Below are 20,655 nucleotides of genomic sequence, written 5' to 3'. Positions count from 1 at the left end.
CCTTTCCAAGTTTGTCGGGAGTTGCTTTGTATGTATGGTCACATACTGCTGGCCAGTGCACAGGCGCGTATCATTTTATCACTGTATCTGTATTGAATCACAGTAAATCATTAGCATTTCATGTGCTAAACCCAAAGAATATTCAGAGACTCAAAGTCTCCAGAGAAAATGACAAAATTTTTGTGTACACTGACCCCATGATATTTTTATATTTTTCCTCTTGCAGTGGTTTAAATATATCATAAGATGTGTCTGGCTGAAGATATTGTTGAGCTGTAAATAGTTTGAGGCTGGAAAAACAGGTTTGTTCTTTTTTTACTCTTTCCTGGGTACCTGGGCATGAGTCACTGCATCGGGCTCCGTATGGGGCTAAATGAACCTGTACTGTGACCTAGGGCATCCCTTCCTACATCACTGTAACTTAATAGTGCAAAGTAAACCTGGGCAACGTCATTGAAACATTTTTGAAGTTCTAATGCCAGCACTACTAATATCTTAAAAAGAAAGACGTGCTCCAATCAAATAATTATTTATGCTTGCAAAGTTAAGTGGAGTATCTTGCATTTCTTTTTCAGGAATCACACGGGAAAACTGTGTTTTAATTGAATTGTGGTTTTGAAAAATGTGTACCTAAAAGGAGGAGGACTTGAGAGAATATTCATGTAGTGGTGTGGAAAGAGCAGGCTTGGAAGATAGTGCTGCTGTGCTTGGGTTCTCCTACTGGTGTTATTGGCTCTGCTTTGCTATGGGGGAATAATGGACTCGGTCAGGCAGGTGGTCACTGAAGAGATTTTTTTTGGCTTTAAGGGTCAGGACTTCAGATTCAGAATCAATGGTGTAGAACTTCTTTGAATGTTTGGCACTTCCCTAGTTCAAAAATAGCTGAACTAATGGTTTGGGCTTCTTTTTCTTAAATGTTCATTCAAAAAATTGCAGCTGAGCCGAAACTTAACATGCTGTATTTCAGCTCCAAGCAGACTTTTACAGCTGAGTAATAAAGCACTGGAAATGGGATTTTATAATGGAAAATGCAACTTAAGCTTAAGTAGAACAGCACCTTACAATAACACTTATTTGGAACCTACAAAATCCCTTGCTCCCAAGGGTGGTGTTAGAGTGAAAAGGAGTGTAATAACACTTTAATTTATCATAAATACGTAACATATTTTATGATGATTTGATTGTGTTGAAAAATTTCACCTTACAGATTTTAATAAAGCAGCCTACTGGTAAACTTATTGCAGTTGGTTTTCTTTTCCTTTGACTAGGAGTCTCGTCAGAGTGAAGCATAAATGACTTAGTTTTAGAAGCTGGTTAATAAAAAATAGATTTCCTCTCCCTTTGACTTGTTTATGAAGCTGAAAAATGACTAGGCAGGTCGCTGGTGTGCAGCAGAGCTAACTTCTACGGTTCTTCAACTGGCAATATGTAAAACATTATGGTTAAGCTGAGTGTTTTCCTTCATGAACATGAAATACAATAAATTATTTATGATACATATAGCAAAAACTATGAGAATTCCCATCTTCTGCTAAACTGTAGAAAGAGATAAATGTGCATCTTGCAGCCTGTTGGGAAAACTGTTCACCAGGAGCGTGAACAGACCAGGGATGGATGAGTCTTGCTTTCTTAGTTTGCAGCGGTGTGGAAATAGCTTTATTTTTTGATCACACTTGGTCTAAACTGAAGGGCCATCAAGGACTGCCGCAAACCAAAGCAGAATTCGTGTAGAGAGTTTCCTTGCCCAGTAACCAGCCTAACATTTGTGATACCTTCCTAATAAATAAGGATATTGAATTTTCAGCTATGTTTATCATCCCATCCTGTGTTTTTTTCAAGAAACTGAGAAGTAGAAATTTTTATTTTACTGTGTATTGTTGTATTTCACTGTTGTTATGTTGGTCTTGCCTAACTTGTAATAATTTAGAAGGGAAAAAGCATTATTTGTTTTAATGGTAGCCATTAAGATCGTTTTAATTAAACTTGGGAAAGCATTTGAATCTAGCATATCTTGTACACTGATAATTTATACTGATAATAATAACAATAAAAAATGCTTTCCATATAAAAAAACAGGTGAAACTTCATACCGTCCAAGCCTTAAAACTTGGAAAAAGCTATCTAAAATGGCTTGAATAAACACAATAGTTCTGAATTAAAACTCCTATTGAACATCCAGAGAACCATAAATAAATGGTATTGCTTGTTCCTTTACAACAGTTCTTCTGAGGGCCCTTTCCTGAGAAGCCAGGAATCTCTCCAAGAGCTTCTTAAAATGCCATTGCTACAAAATGTGAATGCAAACTGATTTTTATTGGTTTTGTTGGAATGTGAATCGGATTGATGACTAGTAATAGGGTATGAGCTTGATATTATAGTATAGACCCAGAACAAGTGAACGATAAATTAGATATTACCAGAATGTCACATCTTTGCATTTTTATTGTAAAGTATTGTTTTGGTTTGCACTTGTAAATGATTTTGATCCCCTTTCCTCTGTAACAATTAAATGAAAATTACAGTAGATAAAAATAACGTGAAGTTAGAATGTTTCCAATTAGAGTTTATAGCCTATGTCAGAAAACATTTGGCCTATGGGCTTTCAAAAGCTGATTTTTTTCAGTGTGGTAATAACTTCATTTCTCCCTTCACTCCTACAAATATTGATGTTATTGTAATTCACAAACACAGACACAAGGAATTTACTAAGGAAACTTAGTGACTAGGCAGAACCGAGTTGTTTGGAGTTTTTAAGATACTGGAAGACACTTTGAGTGTTCCATAAAACCCACAAGTACTTCTTCAGTTGGTTTGTGATTGGGTAAGGGAGCACAAATGAGTTGCTGGGCAACACTGCAGTCAATATTTCTTTTCAGTGGTAATGGATGATGATCTCTTGAAAAGTGATCTTTTAGAAGACAGTACACAGTAAAGCTGTGGACTTAAATTGTAACTTATCCTGGCCCAAATCACAGCAATTTGAAAAAGGAGTAATAGCGATTCTTTGAATTTGCTTGGTAGTTCATCATTACATAACATTTAGCAAGTTTTAAAGTTTTTTTTACTGCAGATTGCAAAAGCAGAAGCATGGGAATAGAAGGAGCAGGAAAAAAAACCCAAGCTGAGATTCCTGTACAGTAGCATCAGTTCAAATCTCAGACACTAAGAACTTACCCTTGTCCTGACACTGGACTTCATGGTACTAAAATCTGCTTTTCTTTAATTATGAAAAAATTGGTATTTTTGATCAATAATGTTTATATCAAACCCCCAAACTTGTTATCTCTGAATTCGAGTGGACTGGAGCATTAGAAATTACCTGAACCTGCATTCAGGGTGTTTCCAGGCCTTGTCTAGAGCTATTAACTAGCTCCTATAAATTGTGTACGCTCATTTTGAACAATATCACATTTTTTGATGCTGTGGATTCAAATAGTTTTCGACCCAGAGGCAAGGTGTAACTACAGTAGTTGAACCGCGCAGTGCTTGAAGGTTCCTGTGAATGCAGCCGTCTGCTCATTTGTAAACAGGGATTAGGTTATTCTGCAGCACGTGCGTTCTCGTGGTGGAAAGATCTCGTGTAAACCCACTAACTTTGACTTTTTCCTGCTTTCTGTGGCTTCTTCATGACATCTGCTCTCCAGCAGTGAAGATGTATTCTCACTTTGTTTGCTCAACAGATTTCTTTACACTTTAGGACAGATATCTTTATGCTTTCTCATTAAGTTATTCTATGATTCTATGATTCTATACTGAGGAAATCCCGTATTCACCAGCAAAACCATGTGGTGCCTTCAAAAAAAGCTTAGCACTGGTTAGTTTGATGGATATGAGTTGGTTCCTGTTATAGTTGGTGATCAATATTGTTTATGATTTATTTTCTGCCAACGTACATTAGATTTTCTTGCTTTAGAATTAAATAGCTCTCAGAGGTGGATATGTTTTTATAGTTCTTTTTTGGTTCATGCCTTTTGGAAGAATCGATCAGTGCTTAGGATCTGTGATTATCAATAGTAATGCCAAAGAATTGTATACTTTGGTATGTACCTCCTAGTCCAGATCTACATAAATCTAACTATTTTGCACTTTGATTTGTGTATTCCTGAAAATGATTTGAAAGCTGGTCCATTCCTCTCTTATTTTTAAAGAATTATTGAAAACCAAGATAATGTTATTTGACCTCATTCTTCCTTTACTGCAGTATCATGAATTAAATTTAAAGCAATTACACTGCACTTTATACCTTGATTAGCCAATATTGAATAGCTGAACTCTGGGCTTACTTTCTGTGTCGCCTTTGTGAGGAAATATTAGAACAAAAGCCTTCCACTCCTCCACGCCTTTATTTTTTTTCCTATCTTCCCTTTACAAATAAATGCTTTTTAACCAGAGTTGACTTTGGCAGGTCTACTGTCATGTATAAAAATGGATGATTTTTTTTTTCATACATTGATATTTTTCTTTAACCAATAGAGTTTTTCATACATTTATATTTTTGTCTTACTACTCAAGTTGTAAGAGATGAAATCAAAACTCTGGCTAGGAATTTTGTAGAAATATTTTCTGTATTTTTTGAAAAGCTCTTGGAAGCAATCAAAATATTGTACGAGGCTGGAACTTTACCTAGTTGTTAATTGGCAGGTTAAACTTTTATGGGTTTCTGGTACCCTGGCGATACATCACTATTAAAAATTGCAGGTGGTTCAAGGGAAAGGGGGAGGTGAGTTCCTGTGCTAGTAGTATATCATAAAACTATATATTTCATGTGCCTGTTGTGAAAGCGGAGACTTTAATACTTTTTCGCAATATAAGCTGATTAAAGAATCTTTATGGATCTCATTAACTAAAGTTTTTCACTATGCACATTGAAAAAATGTAATGCTTATGGATAAGAACAGCAAAAATAATTAGCCTCTGTGGTGCCTCCTTTGGTTTTACAAAAGCAGTGTGGTATCAAATGTGCCTATTTGTTCTGAGCTGAAGTTTGTCCTTTTGCACAAAATTCTGTCAATGATTTGGTCATTTTCCTCAATTCTGGCACGACGGAGCGTAGGAAGTGAAAGGGCAGGATTGTTGCATGTTCCAGCTACAATAAAATACTACAATGTGTTTCACAGAGTCACAAAATCATGGAATTGTTGAGATTGGAAAGGACCTTTGGAGGTCGTGTGCTGTTACCTCCCTGCTCAGAGCAGGATAAACTACTGCAGTTTGGTCTGGGCCAAGTCCAATTAGGTTTTGAATATGTCCATGGATAGGGACTCCACAACCTCGGGGGGCACCATGTTCCACTGTTTGACCACCCTCAAAATGAAAAAAAAAAGTATTTTCTTATGTTCAAATGGAACTTCTTGTACTTCGGTTTGTGTCCATTGCCTCTTGTTTGTTCACTGGATGCTGCTGAGGAAAATCTGTCTCCGTGATCTCTGCAACACCATCCCCAGTCGGGCGTTTTTACATCTTGATAAGATTCAGGCTGGACATTAGGAAAAAAAAATTCACAGAAAGGGTCACTGGTCCCTGGCAGAGGCTGCCCAGGGAGGGGGTTGAGTCACCTTCCCTGGAGGGGTTTAAGGGACGGGTGGACGAGGTGCTGAGGGACATGGGCTAGTGTTTGATGGGGATGGTTGGACTCAATGATCCAATGGGTCTCTTCCAACCTGGTGATTCTATGATTCCTCTGAGCCATCTCATCTCCAGGCTGAGCAATTCCAGTTCTCTCAGCCTCTCATATGAGAGGCTCCAGTCCACTCATTATCTTTTGTGGACCTTGGCTGGACTTCCTCCACTTTGTTTATGTCTCTCCTGTGCTGAGGAAAAAAACAAAAGTGAGATTTGTATCTGTATTTCTTTCTTCCCTCCCTAATGGCATTGAAATAGGTGCCCAAAATCCTAACATGAAAACTCGAAATTCTGGGTGTTGTTTGTGCACATCCCTCTGCCTATCATCATTTCTATGAATAAATTCACTTCTCTGATCACTCAGAAAGCGTCACTGGAAGTTTCTTACTGGGAAGGCTTTTCAAATCACTGGGCAGCTGTGAAATACAGTCTGCTCCTTCTTGTCTGTACTGAAATGCTAATAAAGAATATTGGAAACAAACAGGCAGGAAGCTGGAATAGGAAGCGTGGCAGTTCAAGAATGAAATAAAAATATTTTGATAGAAACATAGAGATGTTTTGGTTATTGGAAAGATCTTGATTTTTCCTTTTCAAAGTTTTTTTTCTTACAAACATGGCAAGGACTTAAACTGTATTTCTCCAAATACCATTTGAAAACAACAAAAAAAAAGATCATTTACATTTATTTCTTATACAATTCAAATGCAAGATTAGTATCTTGAATTCATCATTTAAATGTTGCTCAGTAATTTAAAATTCTGTGGCTACAAACCAAAAAGCAAAAGATTGCTTGAAACGTATCTGTGAGCTGTCTCTGTAGTGGTAGAGAAGATGATTGCTCATGTATTAGCACAAAGTATTTATACAAAACATATTTATGTATAATTTCTTGCTCTGTGATCTGCATCGAACTTCAGAAAAGCAAGTGCAAGGAATACAATCAAAAGAAATGCAAAGCCTTAAGGTCGAATCCCAACATCTCAATAAATAATAGTCTTGTGAACAAAAATATATTGAATTATCACTGTGAAACAAAAAGATTAGTTGCAAGGATGGCCCCCAAAGGTACATGTTTCTGCATGCAAATAGAAATTTAAGCATATTGTTTTTTCTTCAGTAAGAAATTTTATATTTTCATGGCATGTAAATAAGAACAACTCTCAATATTACATGAATGGATTCCAGAAATTTCAAAGCATGCCACCAACGAAGCACTGGCATTCAGACACAGAAAGAATAAAATGGCTATTCAAAAACTGCACACTCCTCAGCTATATTTAATACTGGAAATAGAGTACCACATTCACATTTATTCTATAGGGCCTCATTCCAGAAAACACTTCCATGAATAGGACTCAAAGGCAATTCTTACATGCATAAAGGTGGCTATGGGCAGCAGTGTTTCCAAGAAGAATTGTATCTGGTATCTCTGTATTTGAAAAGTTGTAAGAGTTTAACTTATTCTGTTTCAGATTGCTGTTATAAAAGCCATACAAATGCACCTAAAGCCTGCTTATGTTAATTAATTATTTATCAATGCAATTTAATTATAAAAGAACTTTAAAATTAGCATGAAATTAATATTTATTTAAACACTTTAAGTAATTGTTAAACAAGTATTAACTGAGAATGTGTTATTTTTGTTATTTGCATGAGTTTCACAAGATTTCATTTAAAAGACTTGGGTTTTTTTCTCCTTTATACCTAGTTATTTTTTATAGAATCCAGGATCTACTAAAGGAAACATATATTCCATGTATGCTCAGTTCCACTTAATATATGTTGAAATTATAAGGCCCATGAAAGAAATGCTGAGAACTTCAGATATGGCTGCTATTGTGATGTAAGTTAAAGATCTAGGATCCTTATGAATGCTTTGATAAATGGCTGCAGAGGATATGAAGACTGAATGCATTCAGATCTTGTTCTTTCAATAACAGCTTTCAGCTTCTTATCCTTTAGCTTCCCTGCAGCAGCAGCGTTGTAATTTTAATAGTATGTAAAATCCATCCTTCATTACAAGAAAGCTCTCAGGCAAGTGCAATGACATCTGCACATTACCAGCAACGAACACCAAGCAAATTTGTAATGAAGGAAGAATTCAATGTGCTACCACACATCAATGATCCTGGCTTGTTTCCCTGATTTGTTTTGCTGTTTAAATTTTTAACGTCGAGTCTTTAATGCTTGTTTCTCCATACCCATATGGAAATGACTTTTGCTGTTTCTTGTCTCAGTGCTGTGAATTTAAATGGCTTAGGTCCTTTGTCAGGTTATCCCACCCTGGTCATAATCAACAATGCTGTTTCTGCAGGGTGGACTGCAATGCTGAGGGACCAGGGGAAGAATAATGTTGGTCGTCAGGACTCTTCTGTTCTGCTCTGCAATGCATGAGAGCTGTGTGCACAACTGGTTGTGCGTCTCACTTGTACATCTGCTCATTCATCCAAGGAATGCGCAAAATTTTTGCTGAGACCTTATTGCCTTCCTCCTACCCACTTTTCCACCCTCTGTTTAAGTGTTAAGTGCCTGCTACTTACATGTTGCAAATGGAGGGTTGTGATTGTCCTCTTCCTTGGGAATCGCTAGAATAAGTAGACAAATAAGACACAGCTGACATTCAGCTCATGTCACTGGGGTAGGCTCAGTCCAAGTTAATTGAAAAGGCATCACATGCACGTCTTTACCACTGGTCAGTTTTGGTTTTAATGTGGTTAGAGAGCAGAATATGCCTGACCAGTGATAACTTTATCTCTTCAGTCAGTTTAAAAAAGTGCATTAAGATGCATAGAGCACAATTAATCTCATGTGACTTTATCCATCTAAAAATAGGGTACCTGCTCCAGGATAGTCTCCCGTGTTTTCTTTTACTGCTCAATTGAAATCAGTGGTCTGGATCAACTCTCAGCTACCTTTCTGCTATCTTGTAGAGACATGCAGTCACCTTTGTGGTCACCCTTTTAAAATATAAAGTGTATGTGTAATTCTCTGGTAATATCACTGTACTGGTCCTGTTATACGCTTTCATCCCCTAAATTTTCTAACAGCGCGTGGTTCTTTCTTACCGGCACAAGAGATACTCAGATAACTGACTCCAGAGATCAGCGTTTTAATTCTGTGCAATTCATTAATAGACATTGGCACTTGTATGAAGAAAGTAAGAGTATTCCACACACTGTAGCAGTGCTAGGTCCTTAATGTGATTTTCAAGCAGATTGGACTGTGCTCTGCTGAGGAAATTATTTCATTATTTCAATTATTTATTTCATATTATTCAATTTCAATTATTTATTTCATAAATTATAAATAAATAATAATAAACTTCTGCCTAGCAGTCGTGTTTATATCTTTAGAAATCCACTCTTCAGTTGCTGCCTGTATTTTGATACCTCTAGGCAATTATGTACATTAAGTGCTAGAATAAATGTTGGGTAAAGCCACTGACATTCTGGCAATCTTGGAAGAGGAGAGCTCTTATGAAATTTAATAGCTTCACCCCAGAACAGGAAAAATAATCTTAGAGGTTTCAGGAGATGGATGGATGTACACACTATTTTATTTTTCTACATCAAATTCAACAGTCCTAACTGCCATTAATCATTTCAGAATCTCTGCATTGCTATTTTTAGGAGCATAGAGAATTTCAGTATTATAACATGATCTGTGTTAGAAAGAGGTCAAATAAGTGGTCTACAGTGGAGATTTGCTGCTAGAAATACACTGGTATAAAGTCAAAAGTAAGTTTATAGTACAGGAATACTGGGTGGGTGTACAGTAATTTACTAAATTACAACAGATTTAAGCGGCTTGAACATTTTTATTAATAGTCAGGTTTGGTTTTACAGTCCAGTTACCTCAGAACACAGCAGTTTATTCAAAACGGGTATCTTGGGTTTAATTTCTAAAAATACTTCTGTATTTTTCTGAACGATAAAAACCTAGAGGCTCTGTGTGCTAAAAAACAAAACATAGACGTTTTATGACTTTCTTGCTTTTTGTCACTTATAATAAGACTGTGCTAGATACTGAATGGAGGCAGCTCTGACTAGGAGCTGAGGGACTAAGTGCTTCTTTGTCCATGGGAACTGGTCTTTGCAGGATTAAGTATGAGATGTGAGGAGCTCAAATGATGCCCCTCATTTGTATGCAGATGTGCACTTTTCTTAAGGAATGAACATGAGTCAGACACAAATTTAGAGTTCTGGCTTTTATTAACTTAATGAAGAGTGTCACGTGTGTAAAACACATTGTATATAATATGGTGAGACTAAGTATGTTCTGACGATATCTTAAAGCCAAGGTTGGTTTGTTAAAAGTGTCACCAGCATAAGTCTGAGGTTAAAGACTTCTTTGCAAGGGAGAAGTTTACTGCAGAAAACCTGTTTTTTTAACCAAAGCATTACAAGTTCGCTACATCTCCAGATAGTTTTTGTGCAGTTTAATAATCAGCAAATAGAGAAGCATGTCCTAGAGATACAAAACATGCAGCTGAAAAGTCTGGCTTGCTAACAGATGTTGTTTGGATCAGCCCAGCTGCCCTGGTTTCTGTCTCTTCTTTTTACCTAGCTTTTTTTCTTCAATACTGATCCTGCTATTTCTATCACGTTGCTGTAAGAGGCAGTAGAGTCTCCTAGACTTCAGTGGAAGAAAAAATTATGTGTGTGGATTGATATTGTTTTTGTCAGCTTCACTATATGGATGGTAGTTCAGCATACAGATGCACCTATTTTAAGTAAATTGAAGACATTTTCTCCCTGAACAAAATCCTTGGAGAATCTGTGGTATTTTGCTAATGTAATGAAAAAGAACAACAGCAGAAAGGTGGCAGATACACCTGCACATGGATATGGACAGAGCTTTAACATATCTTGAATGGTTGGACTCGATGATCCGGTGGGTCTCTTCCAACCTGGTTATTCTATGATTCTATGATTGGGGGAGCATCTTCTTGACCAGTATATATTCATGACTTTGTAAAATATAAGTAAGTTAAAACACAGCAATACGTGCTTGGGCTGTGATGCTGTTTGATGTTGTAGCTGAATGTGGCTTGGGATTGTGTTCAAATTCAGGAGCTGATTTAGGAATTATTTTCCTGAAAGATGGCATTTTTTTTCTTTTGAGCCCTTGCTTAAGCAGTGTTTGGTCCCAACCTTATGACTGCAGTTCTTCCAGACGGGCTTTTAGCTGTGCTAAAATTGAAACAAGGTGATAAATGTTTAGGATCATTAAATGATCTCAGGAGTTGAACTCCTGACATAATAAAGTCAATAGCAGAACTCCCATTAACTGTAATGGGGCCAAAGATCTGTATCATCATCTTGGGACTTTGATCAAGACTTGTGACATTTAACCCAGTTTTCATAGGAGGCAGAGTTACCAAGAAAGAAGGTGATTCCTTGTCATTAATCGTTCGGAGAGCTGTTCAGATGTTTATAGCTTGGAAGAGTAGCATATGTCGATGTTTCAAGGATCACATTGAAGTCTCCGTATGTGTCCTCATGTTTTGAGTTCTTTCACTGAAACGTCTCACAGGGGAAGAGACAGAAAACTGTGCATTGGTTTGTGTGTGTATGTCCACCCCACCCCAAAACCTCATGTATTACTGCTTCCAAGTTTAGATATTGCAACTGGAAAAACAGAAGTGCGTCACCAAACCCTATGAAAATGGCAAATCGTATGCTGCTGGAAGGTTTAAGGTGCTCAGAATTTTAGTTCTAAAAGCAATAGAAAAAGTCTTGCTGTTCACTTTGTTTGCTGCCTTTGTCTTTATTTCAAGCATATACTTTTTGAATCTACAAATGATTGCCTTTATTGAAAAGTTTGTATGTTATTCAAGATGACTTGTAAACTTGACTCAGTCTTCCCTAGCTAAGGAAACAGGAAATACCAGAGAACACTAGACTCTGTAAACCTATAAAATTTGAGAATGTAGCCCATTATTTCTAGAGACTTTTCACATAACACTTTGGGAAGCAATGACTAATTAGTTTTTGGCTTTAACAATAACAGTTTGAGGGGGTTTTTTTGTTTTGTTTTTATAGCTTTCATATTAGGTAGAGGAGGGAAAGTGACTCTGAATGATGAAATATTGGCAGTGCATACACTTGCTTCTCAGTAGGAGCTCGGCTCTTTGATCCTTAGTACAATTACATTCATTGCCCAAGTTTTATTGCTGTGCCAGAGAGTTAACAAGCAGCCGCTACACTCGCGACAGCATCCTAATAGATTTTTGTTCAATAGGTAATTGAATATTTAAAATTAATGTCTTAGATTCTCTGGATTCTTGGTAATAATTAGATGTTCACAGCATTTTTTCATGACTACTTCACAGCAGTAAATAGAGTATTTACATTCGTCTGATCTATCAAATGCTCCAACAATGCTTCTGATTGTTAACTGTAACTAGAGCAACATTTTAGTTATTATTCCTTTTTCTTGCCTGAATATTCTGTTGAGAGTTATTCACTGAATTCATAAAATGGCAAAGTTTGAGTGGTGGAAAGCTCCACAGCTTCCCGATGAATATTTAAATTTGTACTCTGTTTAGGCTTGTACTACAAGAATAGACTTATCAAGTACAAATGAAATTTAAAAGTTGCAAATACGATGGAGGCGAACATACAGTAACATAGCTTTTTTTTTTTTTTTGTTATTCACTGCTGTTACTTGCTTATTCCTTAATGACTCTTCAAGATTCTAGCTGATATTTCGGCTAATTATGTGTAAGACATATTCTATTGGTAGCTTTCTGAAAGGGAGTTGGTGAAGATGCTATTATCCAGTGATTAGAACAGTAGAATGGAAGTCAGAACGACCTAATTTAATTTTCATTTCCTCCTCTTCTACTAAGAGGCCTTGAAAAAGTGACACTACCCGTAAGTGCTTTAAGTTTTTCTCTTTACCCTTCTATCATTTTAGATTTAGGGTCTCGCCTTTTATGCGTGAAAGGTATCTCACCATCACTAGGAGGAAAAGTGCAGACTACAATAGTCAGACTGTAGTCAACATGCAGTATATGTTTCAAATATAGCTTCACATCCACATATATTAAGAAGTTTTAATTATTTTTATTTCTAATATCAGCTCTTAAAGGAATAGTGTAAAACCCGTGTGCATGAGCTAAAATATGAATAATTACCCATGAACCTGAAGGGTTCCTATCTGCCAAGTAAGTGTAATATTAGATGTTGTCATACAAAATAAGGTGCTAGAATTTATCCCACAAGTTATAACTTTTGCCATAAGAAGAAATGCAAACAAATACCTTTGTAACAATAGGTTTTCATATCATCCTCAATCCACAATCCTTTCTTGTTTCCAGATTCAGCAAATAACCTTCTCTACAGGTAGTCTTACCTTTTCAGAGTTAACTAGTAGGCTGATAGGTTGAGCTTCTCAGCGTCGTCCAAATCATCCCAGAATGTTTGAGGAAACAAAAAAAAAAATTATTTGCATGTATATTGTATGTTTGTATTAAAAAGATATTTTTTTCTGTTGAAAAGCTTAACCAAATAAACCAAGACGGTGTAACATTCCACATGTTCTGCTTGATCAAGATTTATTTGATCAGTTGACAATAACAAATTCAAGGAAGGCGTATTAACATCGATATAAATTTGTTTCTCCCAGATCAAAGAAAGCGATTGCATACTGGCACATTTCTTTGTATTTTGGTTATACGGAAAATGATTGCTTGATTATGACAATGGAAGTATAAGAGAAGGTGAAAAAAAGGCCTCTTAGAGCATTTTCTCTACCTGTCCTATCAGTGGGATGCACCAGCACCTCTGGCCGTATTGGTGACCTTCATTTTGGCAAGTGAGGAGGATCACTCCATGCTATTTGATATAACAGAGGTCTCAGCAGGCACGAGAAGATGTGGACTTGAGCTAATTAGCTCAATGGCTAATCAACTAATTAAACCTGGATAGGTTGTGTAAAATTCCATGACAGTAGCACTGTGATGGGCCATGTCAAAATTAATGTGTTAACGATCAATACCTACATTACGGTTACTGCATTCCTGTATTTTACCTGTTTAAAAATAAACACTTGGAATGCATCCCAAGTAGGTTTAGCAGTTACGGATTCCAAGTGGTTTTGAAATGTTTTGTGAAGTTTGATAGTTACATGTCTTAGAAGCATAGAAATAGCAATTTTTGGTGATGAAACATTTTCTGAATTAGAATGTTTTCAAAAACAGGTCCTCCGGGTAACAGTAGAAGTAGCTAAAGCAGTTAATAAAGCCTGTTTAGAAGAACACCGAGGGAGAAAAATTATTAAAAAGTGTTAGTTCTCTAGAGGATTGCTGTCTGGATTTATCTTTGTAATATGCTTATGGAGTTACAGAAGCAAGAGTAAAGATAGAATCATAGAATCATAGAATAACCAGGTTGGAAGAGACCCACCGGATCATCGAGTCCAACCATAATACTTGAAAACTTGAAAACTAAATGTTTTTTTAAAAACTTCTTTATGTTTCAAGGGTGAGATATTCCCAGGCCTGTGAGAATAGGTCTGTCTTGTAATTCCAAACCTAAGTGGTTGAGTTTGGTCTATGGATCTTGTCTAAAAAACCCTTTCCTGTTTGCTGTATAAACTTGCTGAAATGCAGTATGTTGTTATGAAACCTGCTATATAGCTGGAGCGGTTTACTTGGGAAACTAGCAGGGTTGGTTTGCAGTATTTATTTTTCTGGAGGGCGAGAGGTAAAGCTTGATGTGATGGAAATGACTGACGCCCTCATCCTGAAACCTTAGACCAGTTTGCACCAATTCACTGATGGATGTGCCTAAACACATTAATAAGGATAAAATAGACAGGGCCACCTAATGACACATGCTGGGCTGGGGATAATGGACTAGCAGAGGGGTTTACTGAGGATCTGTTCCACTGGGAACAGAGCCTTTATATCCTAATTAAAGCACTGTAAACCTTCCTTTAGTGCTGGAAATCCAGTATTGGGTTTACTGAGCTGATTTTAATTAAAGCTGATGTTAGCCTCATCTTCGTGTGGGTTTCTGATCAAAATAATCTTTTGTATTATGTGTGCGTATGTATTTATGCATGTGTGTGGCTATACATGGATGTTTTGCAGTATACTTGTGCATGTATTTGTATTCTGCTGTACTTAAATCTTCTGTAATTAAGAACGGATCATCCCTGTGTTTAAACTAGTAATTGTCTGACTTTGAAGGGAATACTGACAAGTTATTTTTACTTCTGTGTTATCACCTGTCATGTTAAATCTAGTACCAGGTGAGGGCTCTGTGACCCTAACACTGGGGGAGGTGGGAGGGACATTTGTGCTTCCCTGGTCTATAAATAACCGTCTTTGTGTAACCATTGCAGAACCAGATGTCGTGTTGTAGAGGAATAAAGCACTGCTTGCACAGCTAGATAGGACCGTAGTATCCCAACAAAGGAAAAAAGGCTTTTCTTTTTCTTTAGCTTGATTTTAGAAACCTGATGTATAAACATAGATATAAAAAAAGAAGTCGCTATAAAATCTGAGGGAAGACAGCCACCTTCTATTTTCTGGTCCGGTGGAAAGGGATAATATTGGTTAGAAAATATGTGACGTGTTTCTGTGTTTAAAGTGTGTGTGTAAGATACCTGTGCAAAACTAGTAAAAAAGGGAAAGAAAGAGGAGTAAAATAGTGGAATGCTCAGAGTCAGATGACAATTAGATTGTCCATATACCCTTAATTTTCCTCCTTACTTATTATGCATAGCCATTTCATATTCATTATTGTGACTTTTTTTTTCCCCCTGCAGAATCTTGCTTGATAGGTGGTCTGGCTGAACAGGTTACTCTGTAAAGACATCTTAGTCTTTTTCTTCTCAGTAAACCTCTAACTTCATTTACCACCAACCCTCTAACCCTGCACTGGATACAGAATTTTTTTGTGTCCTGTAGGAGTTTTGATAGTGGTTATTGTCTATTTTATCTGAGTGGTTTTTTGTGTCCTGTGGGATTTTTCATACTGGTTATTGTCTGGTTTGTATTTCATGAAATACTTTTTTTCTCATAATGTCCTTAAAAGATGAGATGATGATATTTTTATTTTATAACTAGACAACTCAAACTCGGGGCACTGCTGTGCTGAGTTAATTTAGCTAGTTCTGGTTGAGCTCGGTAGTCTGTCAGAAGCTGCACAATAAAATGTTCTGCATTGTGCTTGCCAAATTAGCTTAAGTGAAGCACTGTGGTTGTGCTATATTAAGGCAGGATATCTCTGACTTGCAGAACATTCTGCTGTTTAGACATATCTTCAGAGCTTATCTAAAATAGCAATATAGCTACCCAACTTTAAAAATATCTGTTTCTCAAAGTACTTAGTAGTATTATCACTGTGTATTGGATAAGATCCATTGAACTTCAATTGCAAATATAACTCTTTCAGCAGAAAATCAACATCAAACCCCAGGCCAGTCATACCAGGTCATTCAGAAGACAGCAGTGACACACGTGCTGCTTAGGATAAATTTGGCTTAAACACCATATCCCAGGAAGGTCCCATGCAGCTCAAGCTGATGCCTACACTGTCTAACCCAGGCTCCTGCATCAGCCTCCTGTGCACGTGGAATCTACCACCCTGAAGAGAGGCAGGAGTCCCAGCACGAGTTCCAGGGAGTGAGGAGCTTTTGTGATGGGTTGCTACCCAGTAAGAAATCCTGAGGATTGAAGTATGTAAAAAAATCCTGTTCCTTTCTGCTGTGTTGGCACCTTATTCGGGAATTCATGAGTGAGCCTCCATCCCCTGGGCATCCGTGGGGCATGTCCAGTCTCCATTCTTCACACAACTGTGGAGAAACTGTTGTTCTTTCAGAGTATGGCCGTGGGAAAAGGGTGACATTTGATGTAATGGAGTTGCAGCTTTCTTGAGGAAACATGAGCTCCCTTCCTTCAGCCAATGTAGATAATAAACCCAATGCAAACCACAACAATTAACAGCTCAAAGGCAGTGCTGCTAGTTACTCCACTCTTGCTCTGTATTAACGGTTGTGCAAACAGCTGACTTAAACCATCATTGATTTCTTCTACGGGTAAGCATCCTCTCCGTGTTGGTGTGGAGGAGAGGTGGTAGTGATGCCACCATCTGAGAGGCAATGGGGAGGAAAGCTGGACTGTTGATTCTCACATCTTAGCTGAAGACTATTGCACATCACATTAGATTTTCACTCCACTCAGTGTCGTGCCAGTGTAAAGGAAAATAGGCAGCTAATTTGGTTTTCTTTTCCCTCTATAGAGGGAAATTTTCACAACCTGCTCTAACGGGCCAAATGCCTGCACATAAACAGCATGAGAGAGGGTCACCAAGCCCTGGGCATGGGCTTTGGCCAAATAAGTAGTGTGAACATGCCTTTAGTCTTTCACACAAGTGGCAAGTACCTCACATAAAAGCTGTGGGGTACTGAACTGTGGGGTACTGTGGGGTAGCTCTTATCTTCCCAGAGACTCTAGGAGTCACTGGTCAATCACTTTAGCTGCTTGTGTGCTTGATGGGACTGTATGCCAGGGCAAGGAGAAAATTTAGGTCTTGGGAAGTGTTCAGTTTCTGTAATCAAGAAGAAGACTTTTCCCTGTTTTTTCTGATTCAGACAAAACTTCCAAACCCTGTGAAAACCCAAGGAAATAGTCCTGCATGTGACGTTTCCAAGCTGAGCATGTGTAATGCTGAATTTGGAAAAGAAAAACACTGGCACAATGCACTAGCTTTAGACTGCCTAGACCCTGCCAGGGGCAAACCCCTTAACTACATTAATTTGCCCATGCGCATCTCCAGCAGTTGGTAATCAGTAGGCGTTCTCATGGTCTGGTTTACATTTCTGTTAGAAATTTCCAGCACTGCCAAGTAGTGAGATCAAGGAGGGTCTCAGTCAGATGTAGGCTGGATTGGACTTCTTCAGATAACAGAAACAGTGAAAAATACAGGTTAGAAAGGACCTCTAGATGTCTGTGGGCCAATACTCTTCTTAAAGCAGGTCTGCCTTTGTGTGTAATCAGCAACAAATTTTCTTATTAATCCCCAGAAAACATTTTGTCTTGGACAGTATTTAAATGGTGCTCTTCAGTTCCATAATTCAACAAAAGATTTGTGAGGTGGGAGCAGTAAAAGGAGCTCCTCTGCTCAAGTGATATCTTCTCTGGCAAATTTTGATACTCATTTCTAAGACTGTGGGAGTGTGGATTCTATGATACTGGAGTTGTTAGTAGCCGTTTTGCATGGGCAAAACACTTCTCTGTCCACTCAGATTTCCTCTCCAGGAGAGTTGTCTTAACTGGCTCGGTTGTTTTATCTGCTGCTTGAAAATGATGGAAGGCAAACAGGCAAGTTAAGGGAATTGTTAAGTTGTTTTGCAACTATAAGGAGCCAAGTACAGGATAATAAAATTAAACTATTGGGCCACCTGAATGGTAACTTCTTCGCTTGCTCTGTCGCTATTCTGAAACGTGGAAAGTCATGTTTTAATTAGAGATGTAGTCAGTCTCTGGTAAATTCCTCAGGAGCTGAAGGGGCCAAAGCCTCTCTTTACTGGTATCAAATTATTTTTGAAATGTTTCAGGGAAAAATGAAACCTGGCACCCCGTTTCTTAGGGGGGACCAACAACATCAGAAAACACCTCCTGTGTTGTCATAGTCTCAGCTGTGGGTGAAGAATCACCTCTCCTCACCTTGGCTTCCTCCACATAACTTTGCTCTGGGAGGGCTGGTGTGCTGACATTGAGAAGTTCAGGTTGCTAGTGCAGAAGTTTTGTCCATTTTTGCCTTTTCTAGTCCTGCCAGTGACTATTCAGCATTGAGGAGCCTGACTGGACACCATGAGTGAGTGACACACAGATACGTTCGGTGAAGAAGCCTCTTTTAGTTTATTACAATCTGCATTGTGCCTGTAAAAATTATCCCGAAATTTCTGGCTCAAAATGCATTTTCACATTACACCAGTACAAACAGAGTCTTTTGCTGGAGCCTGCAAGGCATCTGGATAGTATGCAGCTCTCGTACTCTGAAACTTGTTTTTGACACTCATTTTAAAAACACAGAGGAGAAAATAATGTAGCAGTCTGGACCCCATTACAATCAGATACTCGGGTAACTTTATGAACTACAGTGGAGAAACTGGCTATTTATTGTGAGAAAAAAATAGAGTTTGGACCAATAACTTTTACTTCAGTGCTCATTTATTTGAAGGGCCTGGAAGAAAATTACTTATTTGATGCAGAATGCTGACCTAACTTTTACGTCCCAGATCAAAGCTTGCTTGCTATGCTAGATCAACCTGATAGGGGTGCAGTATTTGTCATGATTATCTGATTATACATGTAGTTTATACTACGTAATAGTAATGTTTTCCTTGTGACAGGTTTTAAATGTTACAGTATGGTGTGTCAGGGTTTATATTGTACGGCTCCAGCAGATGGCAGAGGAGACAGGCTTTGAATTGGTGAAGTTTTCAGGTACTCTGTTAAATTAGTAGAAGAAAATAATTTTTATTTGAACCTCAGCAAACTTGCCGGTTCCACTTCACTGAGTTTCACTCAAGTGGAAGCAGTGTGGAGCATTTCTGGGGGCTCACATGCTCCTCAGGGTTGTTGGACCTAGGTTTGTGAAAACAAAACATGCTTCATTAGAGGTTTCCCATTTGGAATATGAAAAGATTACGGAGGCCTTTCTCTCCTGTAAATTCAGTCATTGATTTTAGAATCAGTGCCCTGAAGGGAAAGCAACCAGTGGGGACGGTCCTGTTCTCTAACTTAAAAATACTTCATAAAAGAGGCATAAACATAAAGGGCTCTGATGTTTGTAGGTAGGAGCCAAGGCCTGTCTCTGTACTCTTACATCACACTAAACCCCAAGTAATTGAACTGATACAGTCCATATGCATTGCTAAAAGACTTTGTTTGGATCAAGATCCCTCATGTAATCCCATCGAACACTCAATAAAGCAGCTGTAGAAATCTCTAGGTAAGTAAGAAAATGGCACATAAACTTATAAGCCGTACACAGCCCTAGGTAAAGCACAGTGAACCTGTTCTTTTTCCTCTTCCAAAATGATTTTGCAATATGCTCTGTGCTCACCTGAATGAGAACTACAAGCCTCTTAGCAGGATGAAGAACAGCATAGGCATAAGCGTGAACCCAGAGATTGTGAGCCGTGGTCTAAATTCACCAAAATGTAACATGAGGAGACGTGAAAAAGAGGAACAATATCACAACAATTCATTTCATCATATTTCTTTGGAAGGGACATGCACATTTGTTGATGAGGCAAGAGGACCTATATTAGGACATGTTGATATAGGAATTTACAGCCTCAGTTCATCCTCTGATGTACCTTGGCTTCCTCCATACTTCATATAAATGGTTCTGTTTCTCCTGTGATTCCTTTTGCAGAGCAACATCTGGGACTTCAGCAGTGTTTCTCTGGTGGGCACTCCCTGCCCAGAGTAATTTCTTTGTGCATCAGCTTTGCAGCAAATTTAGTAAATTTGCCCTTGAGAAATTCTGTGCTACTTAAAGAAAAGATACCAGAGCAACTCTACGTGTCAAATTCTTATAAGGACCATGAACAGCCGTAGGAATATGAAGCTCTGTTGAAGAGAGTGAAATTGCAGCTGCTTATGTCAAGAGCTGAAATGAATTTTAATATTTTATTCTACTGTTCTAAGTCTCTAATTCTTGGTAAATAAGTTGTTGGCTTTAAATGAACAAATGGGGGACTACATTTTTCTGGTGCATGCTATACAAACAAGGCAAATGTTGCTAATACTGACAGTTCCTTGATGGTGGAGAATTCCTGAAGATGTTTATCAGAAGAGGGAGATGTGTCGATGGCCACATAATAGTGAAAAACATATGTCTAGGTGAGGAATTTAGTCAAAAGAACAACAGCTACCGTGTTTTTCAAGAACATGGTATGTCCCTTTTTAAGCTATTTCAAGTCTTTCTTTCCTCTGTTAGCTGTGGCCTTTGCCCAAACAAGCAAGGGCAAATGCTGAATTACTAGATTTTTTGATAAATTTAT

At 37.9% G+C, this 20,655-nt stretch overlaps 1 protein-coding gene across 4 annotated transcripts in view; it reads left to right on the top strand.

Moving 5' to 3' along the window:
* HDAC9 (histone deacetylase 9) overlaps window positions 1-20,655 on the top strand; it is a 420,133-nt gene that overhangs the window by 111,922 nt on the left and 287,556 nt on the right. The window lies entirely within an intron of this gene.

The sequence above is a fragment of the Phaenicophaeus curvirostris genome, chromosome 6 (genome assembly GCF_032191515.1).
Source record: "Phaenicophaeus curvirostris isolate KB17595 chromosome 6, BPBGC_Pcur_1.0, whole genome shotgun sequence".
Taxonomy (NCBI): Eukaryota; Metazoa; Chordata; class Aves; order Cuculiformes; family Cuculidae; genus Phaenicophaeus; species Phaenicophaeus curvirostris.
The sequence above is the reverse complement of the archived record's forward strand: the minus strand, read 5'-3'. Positions and strand labels throughout refer to the sequence as shown.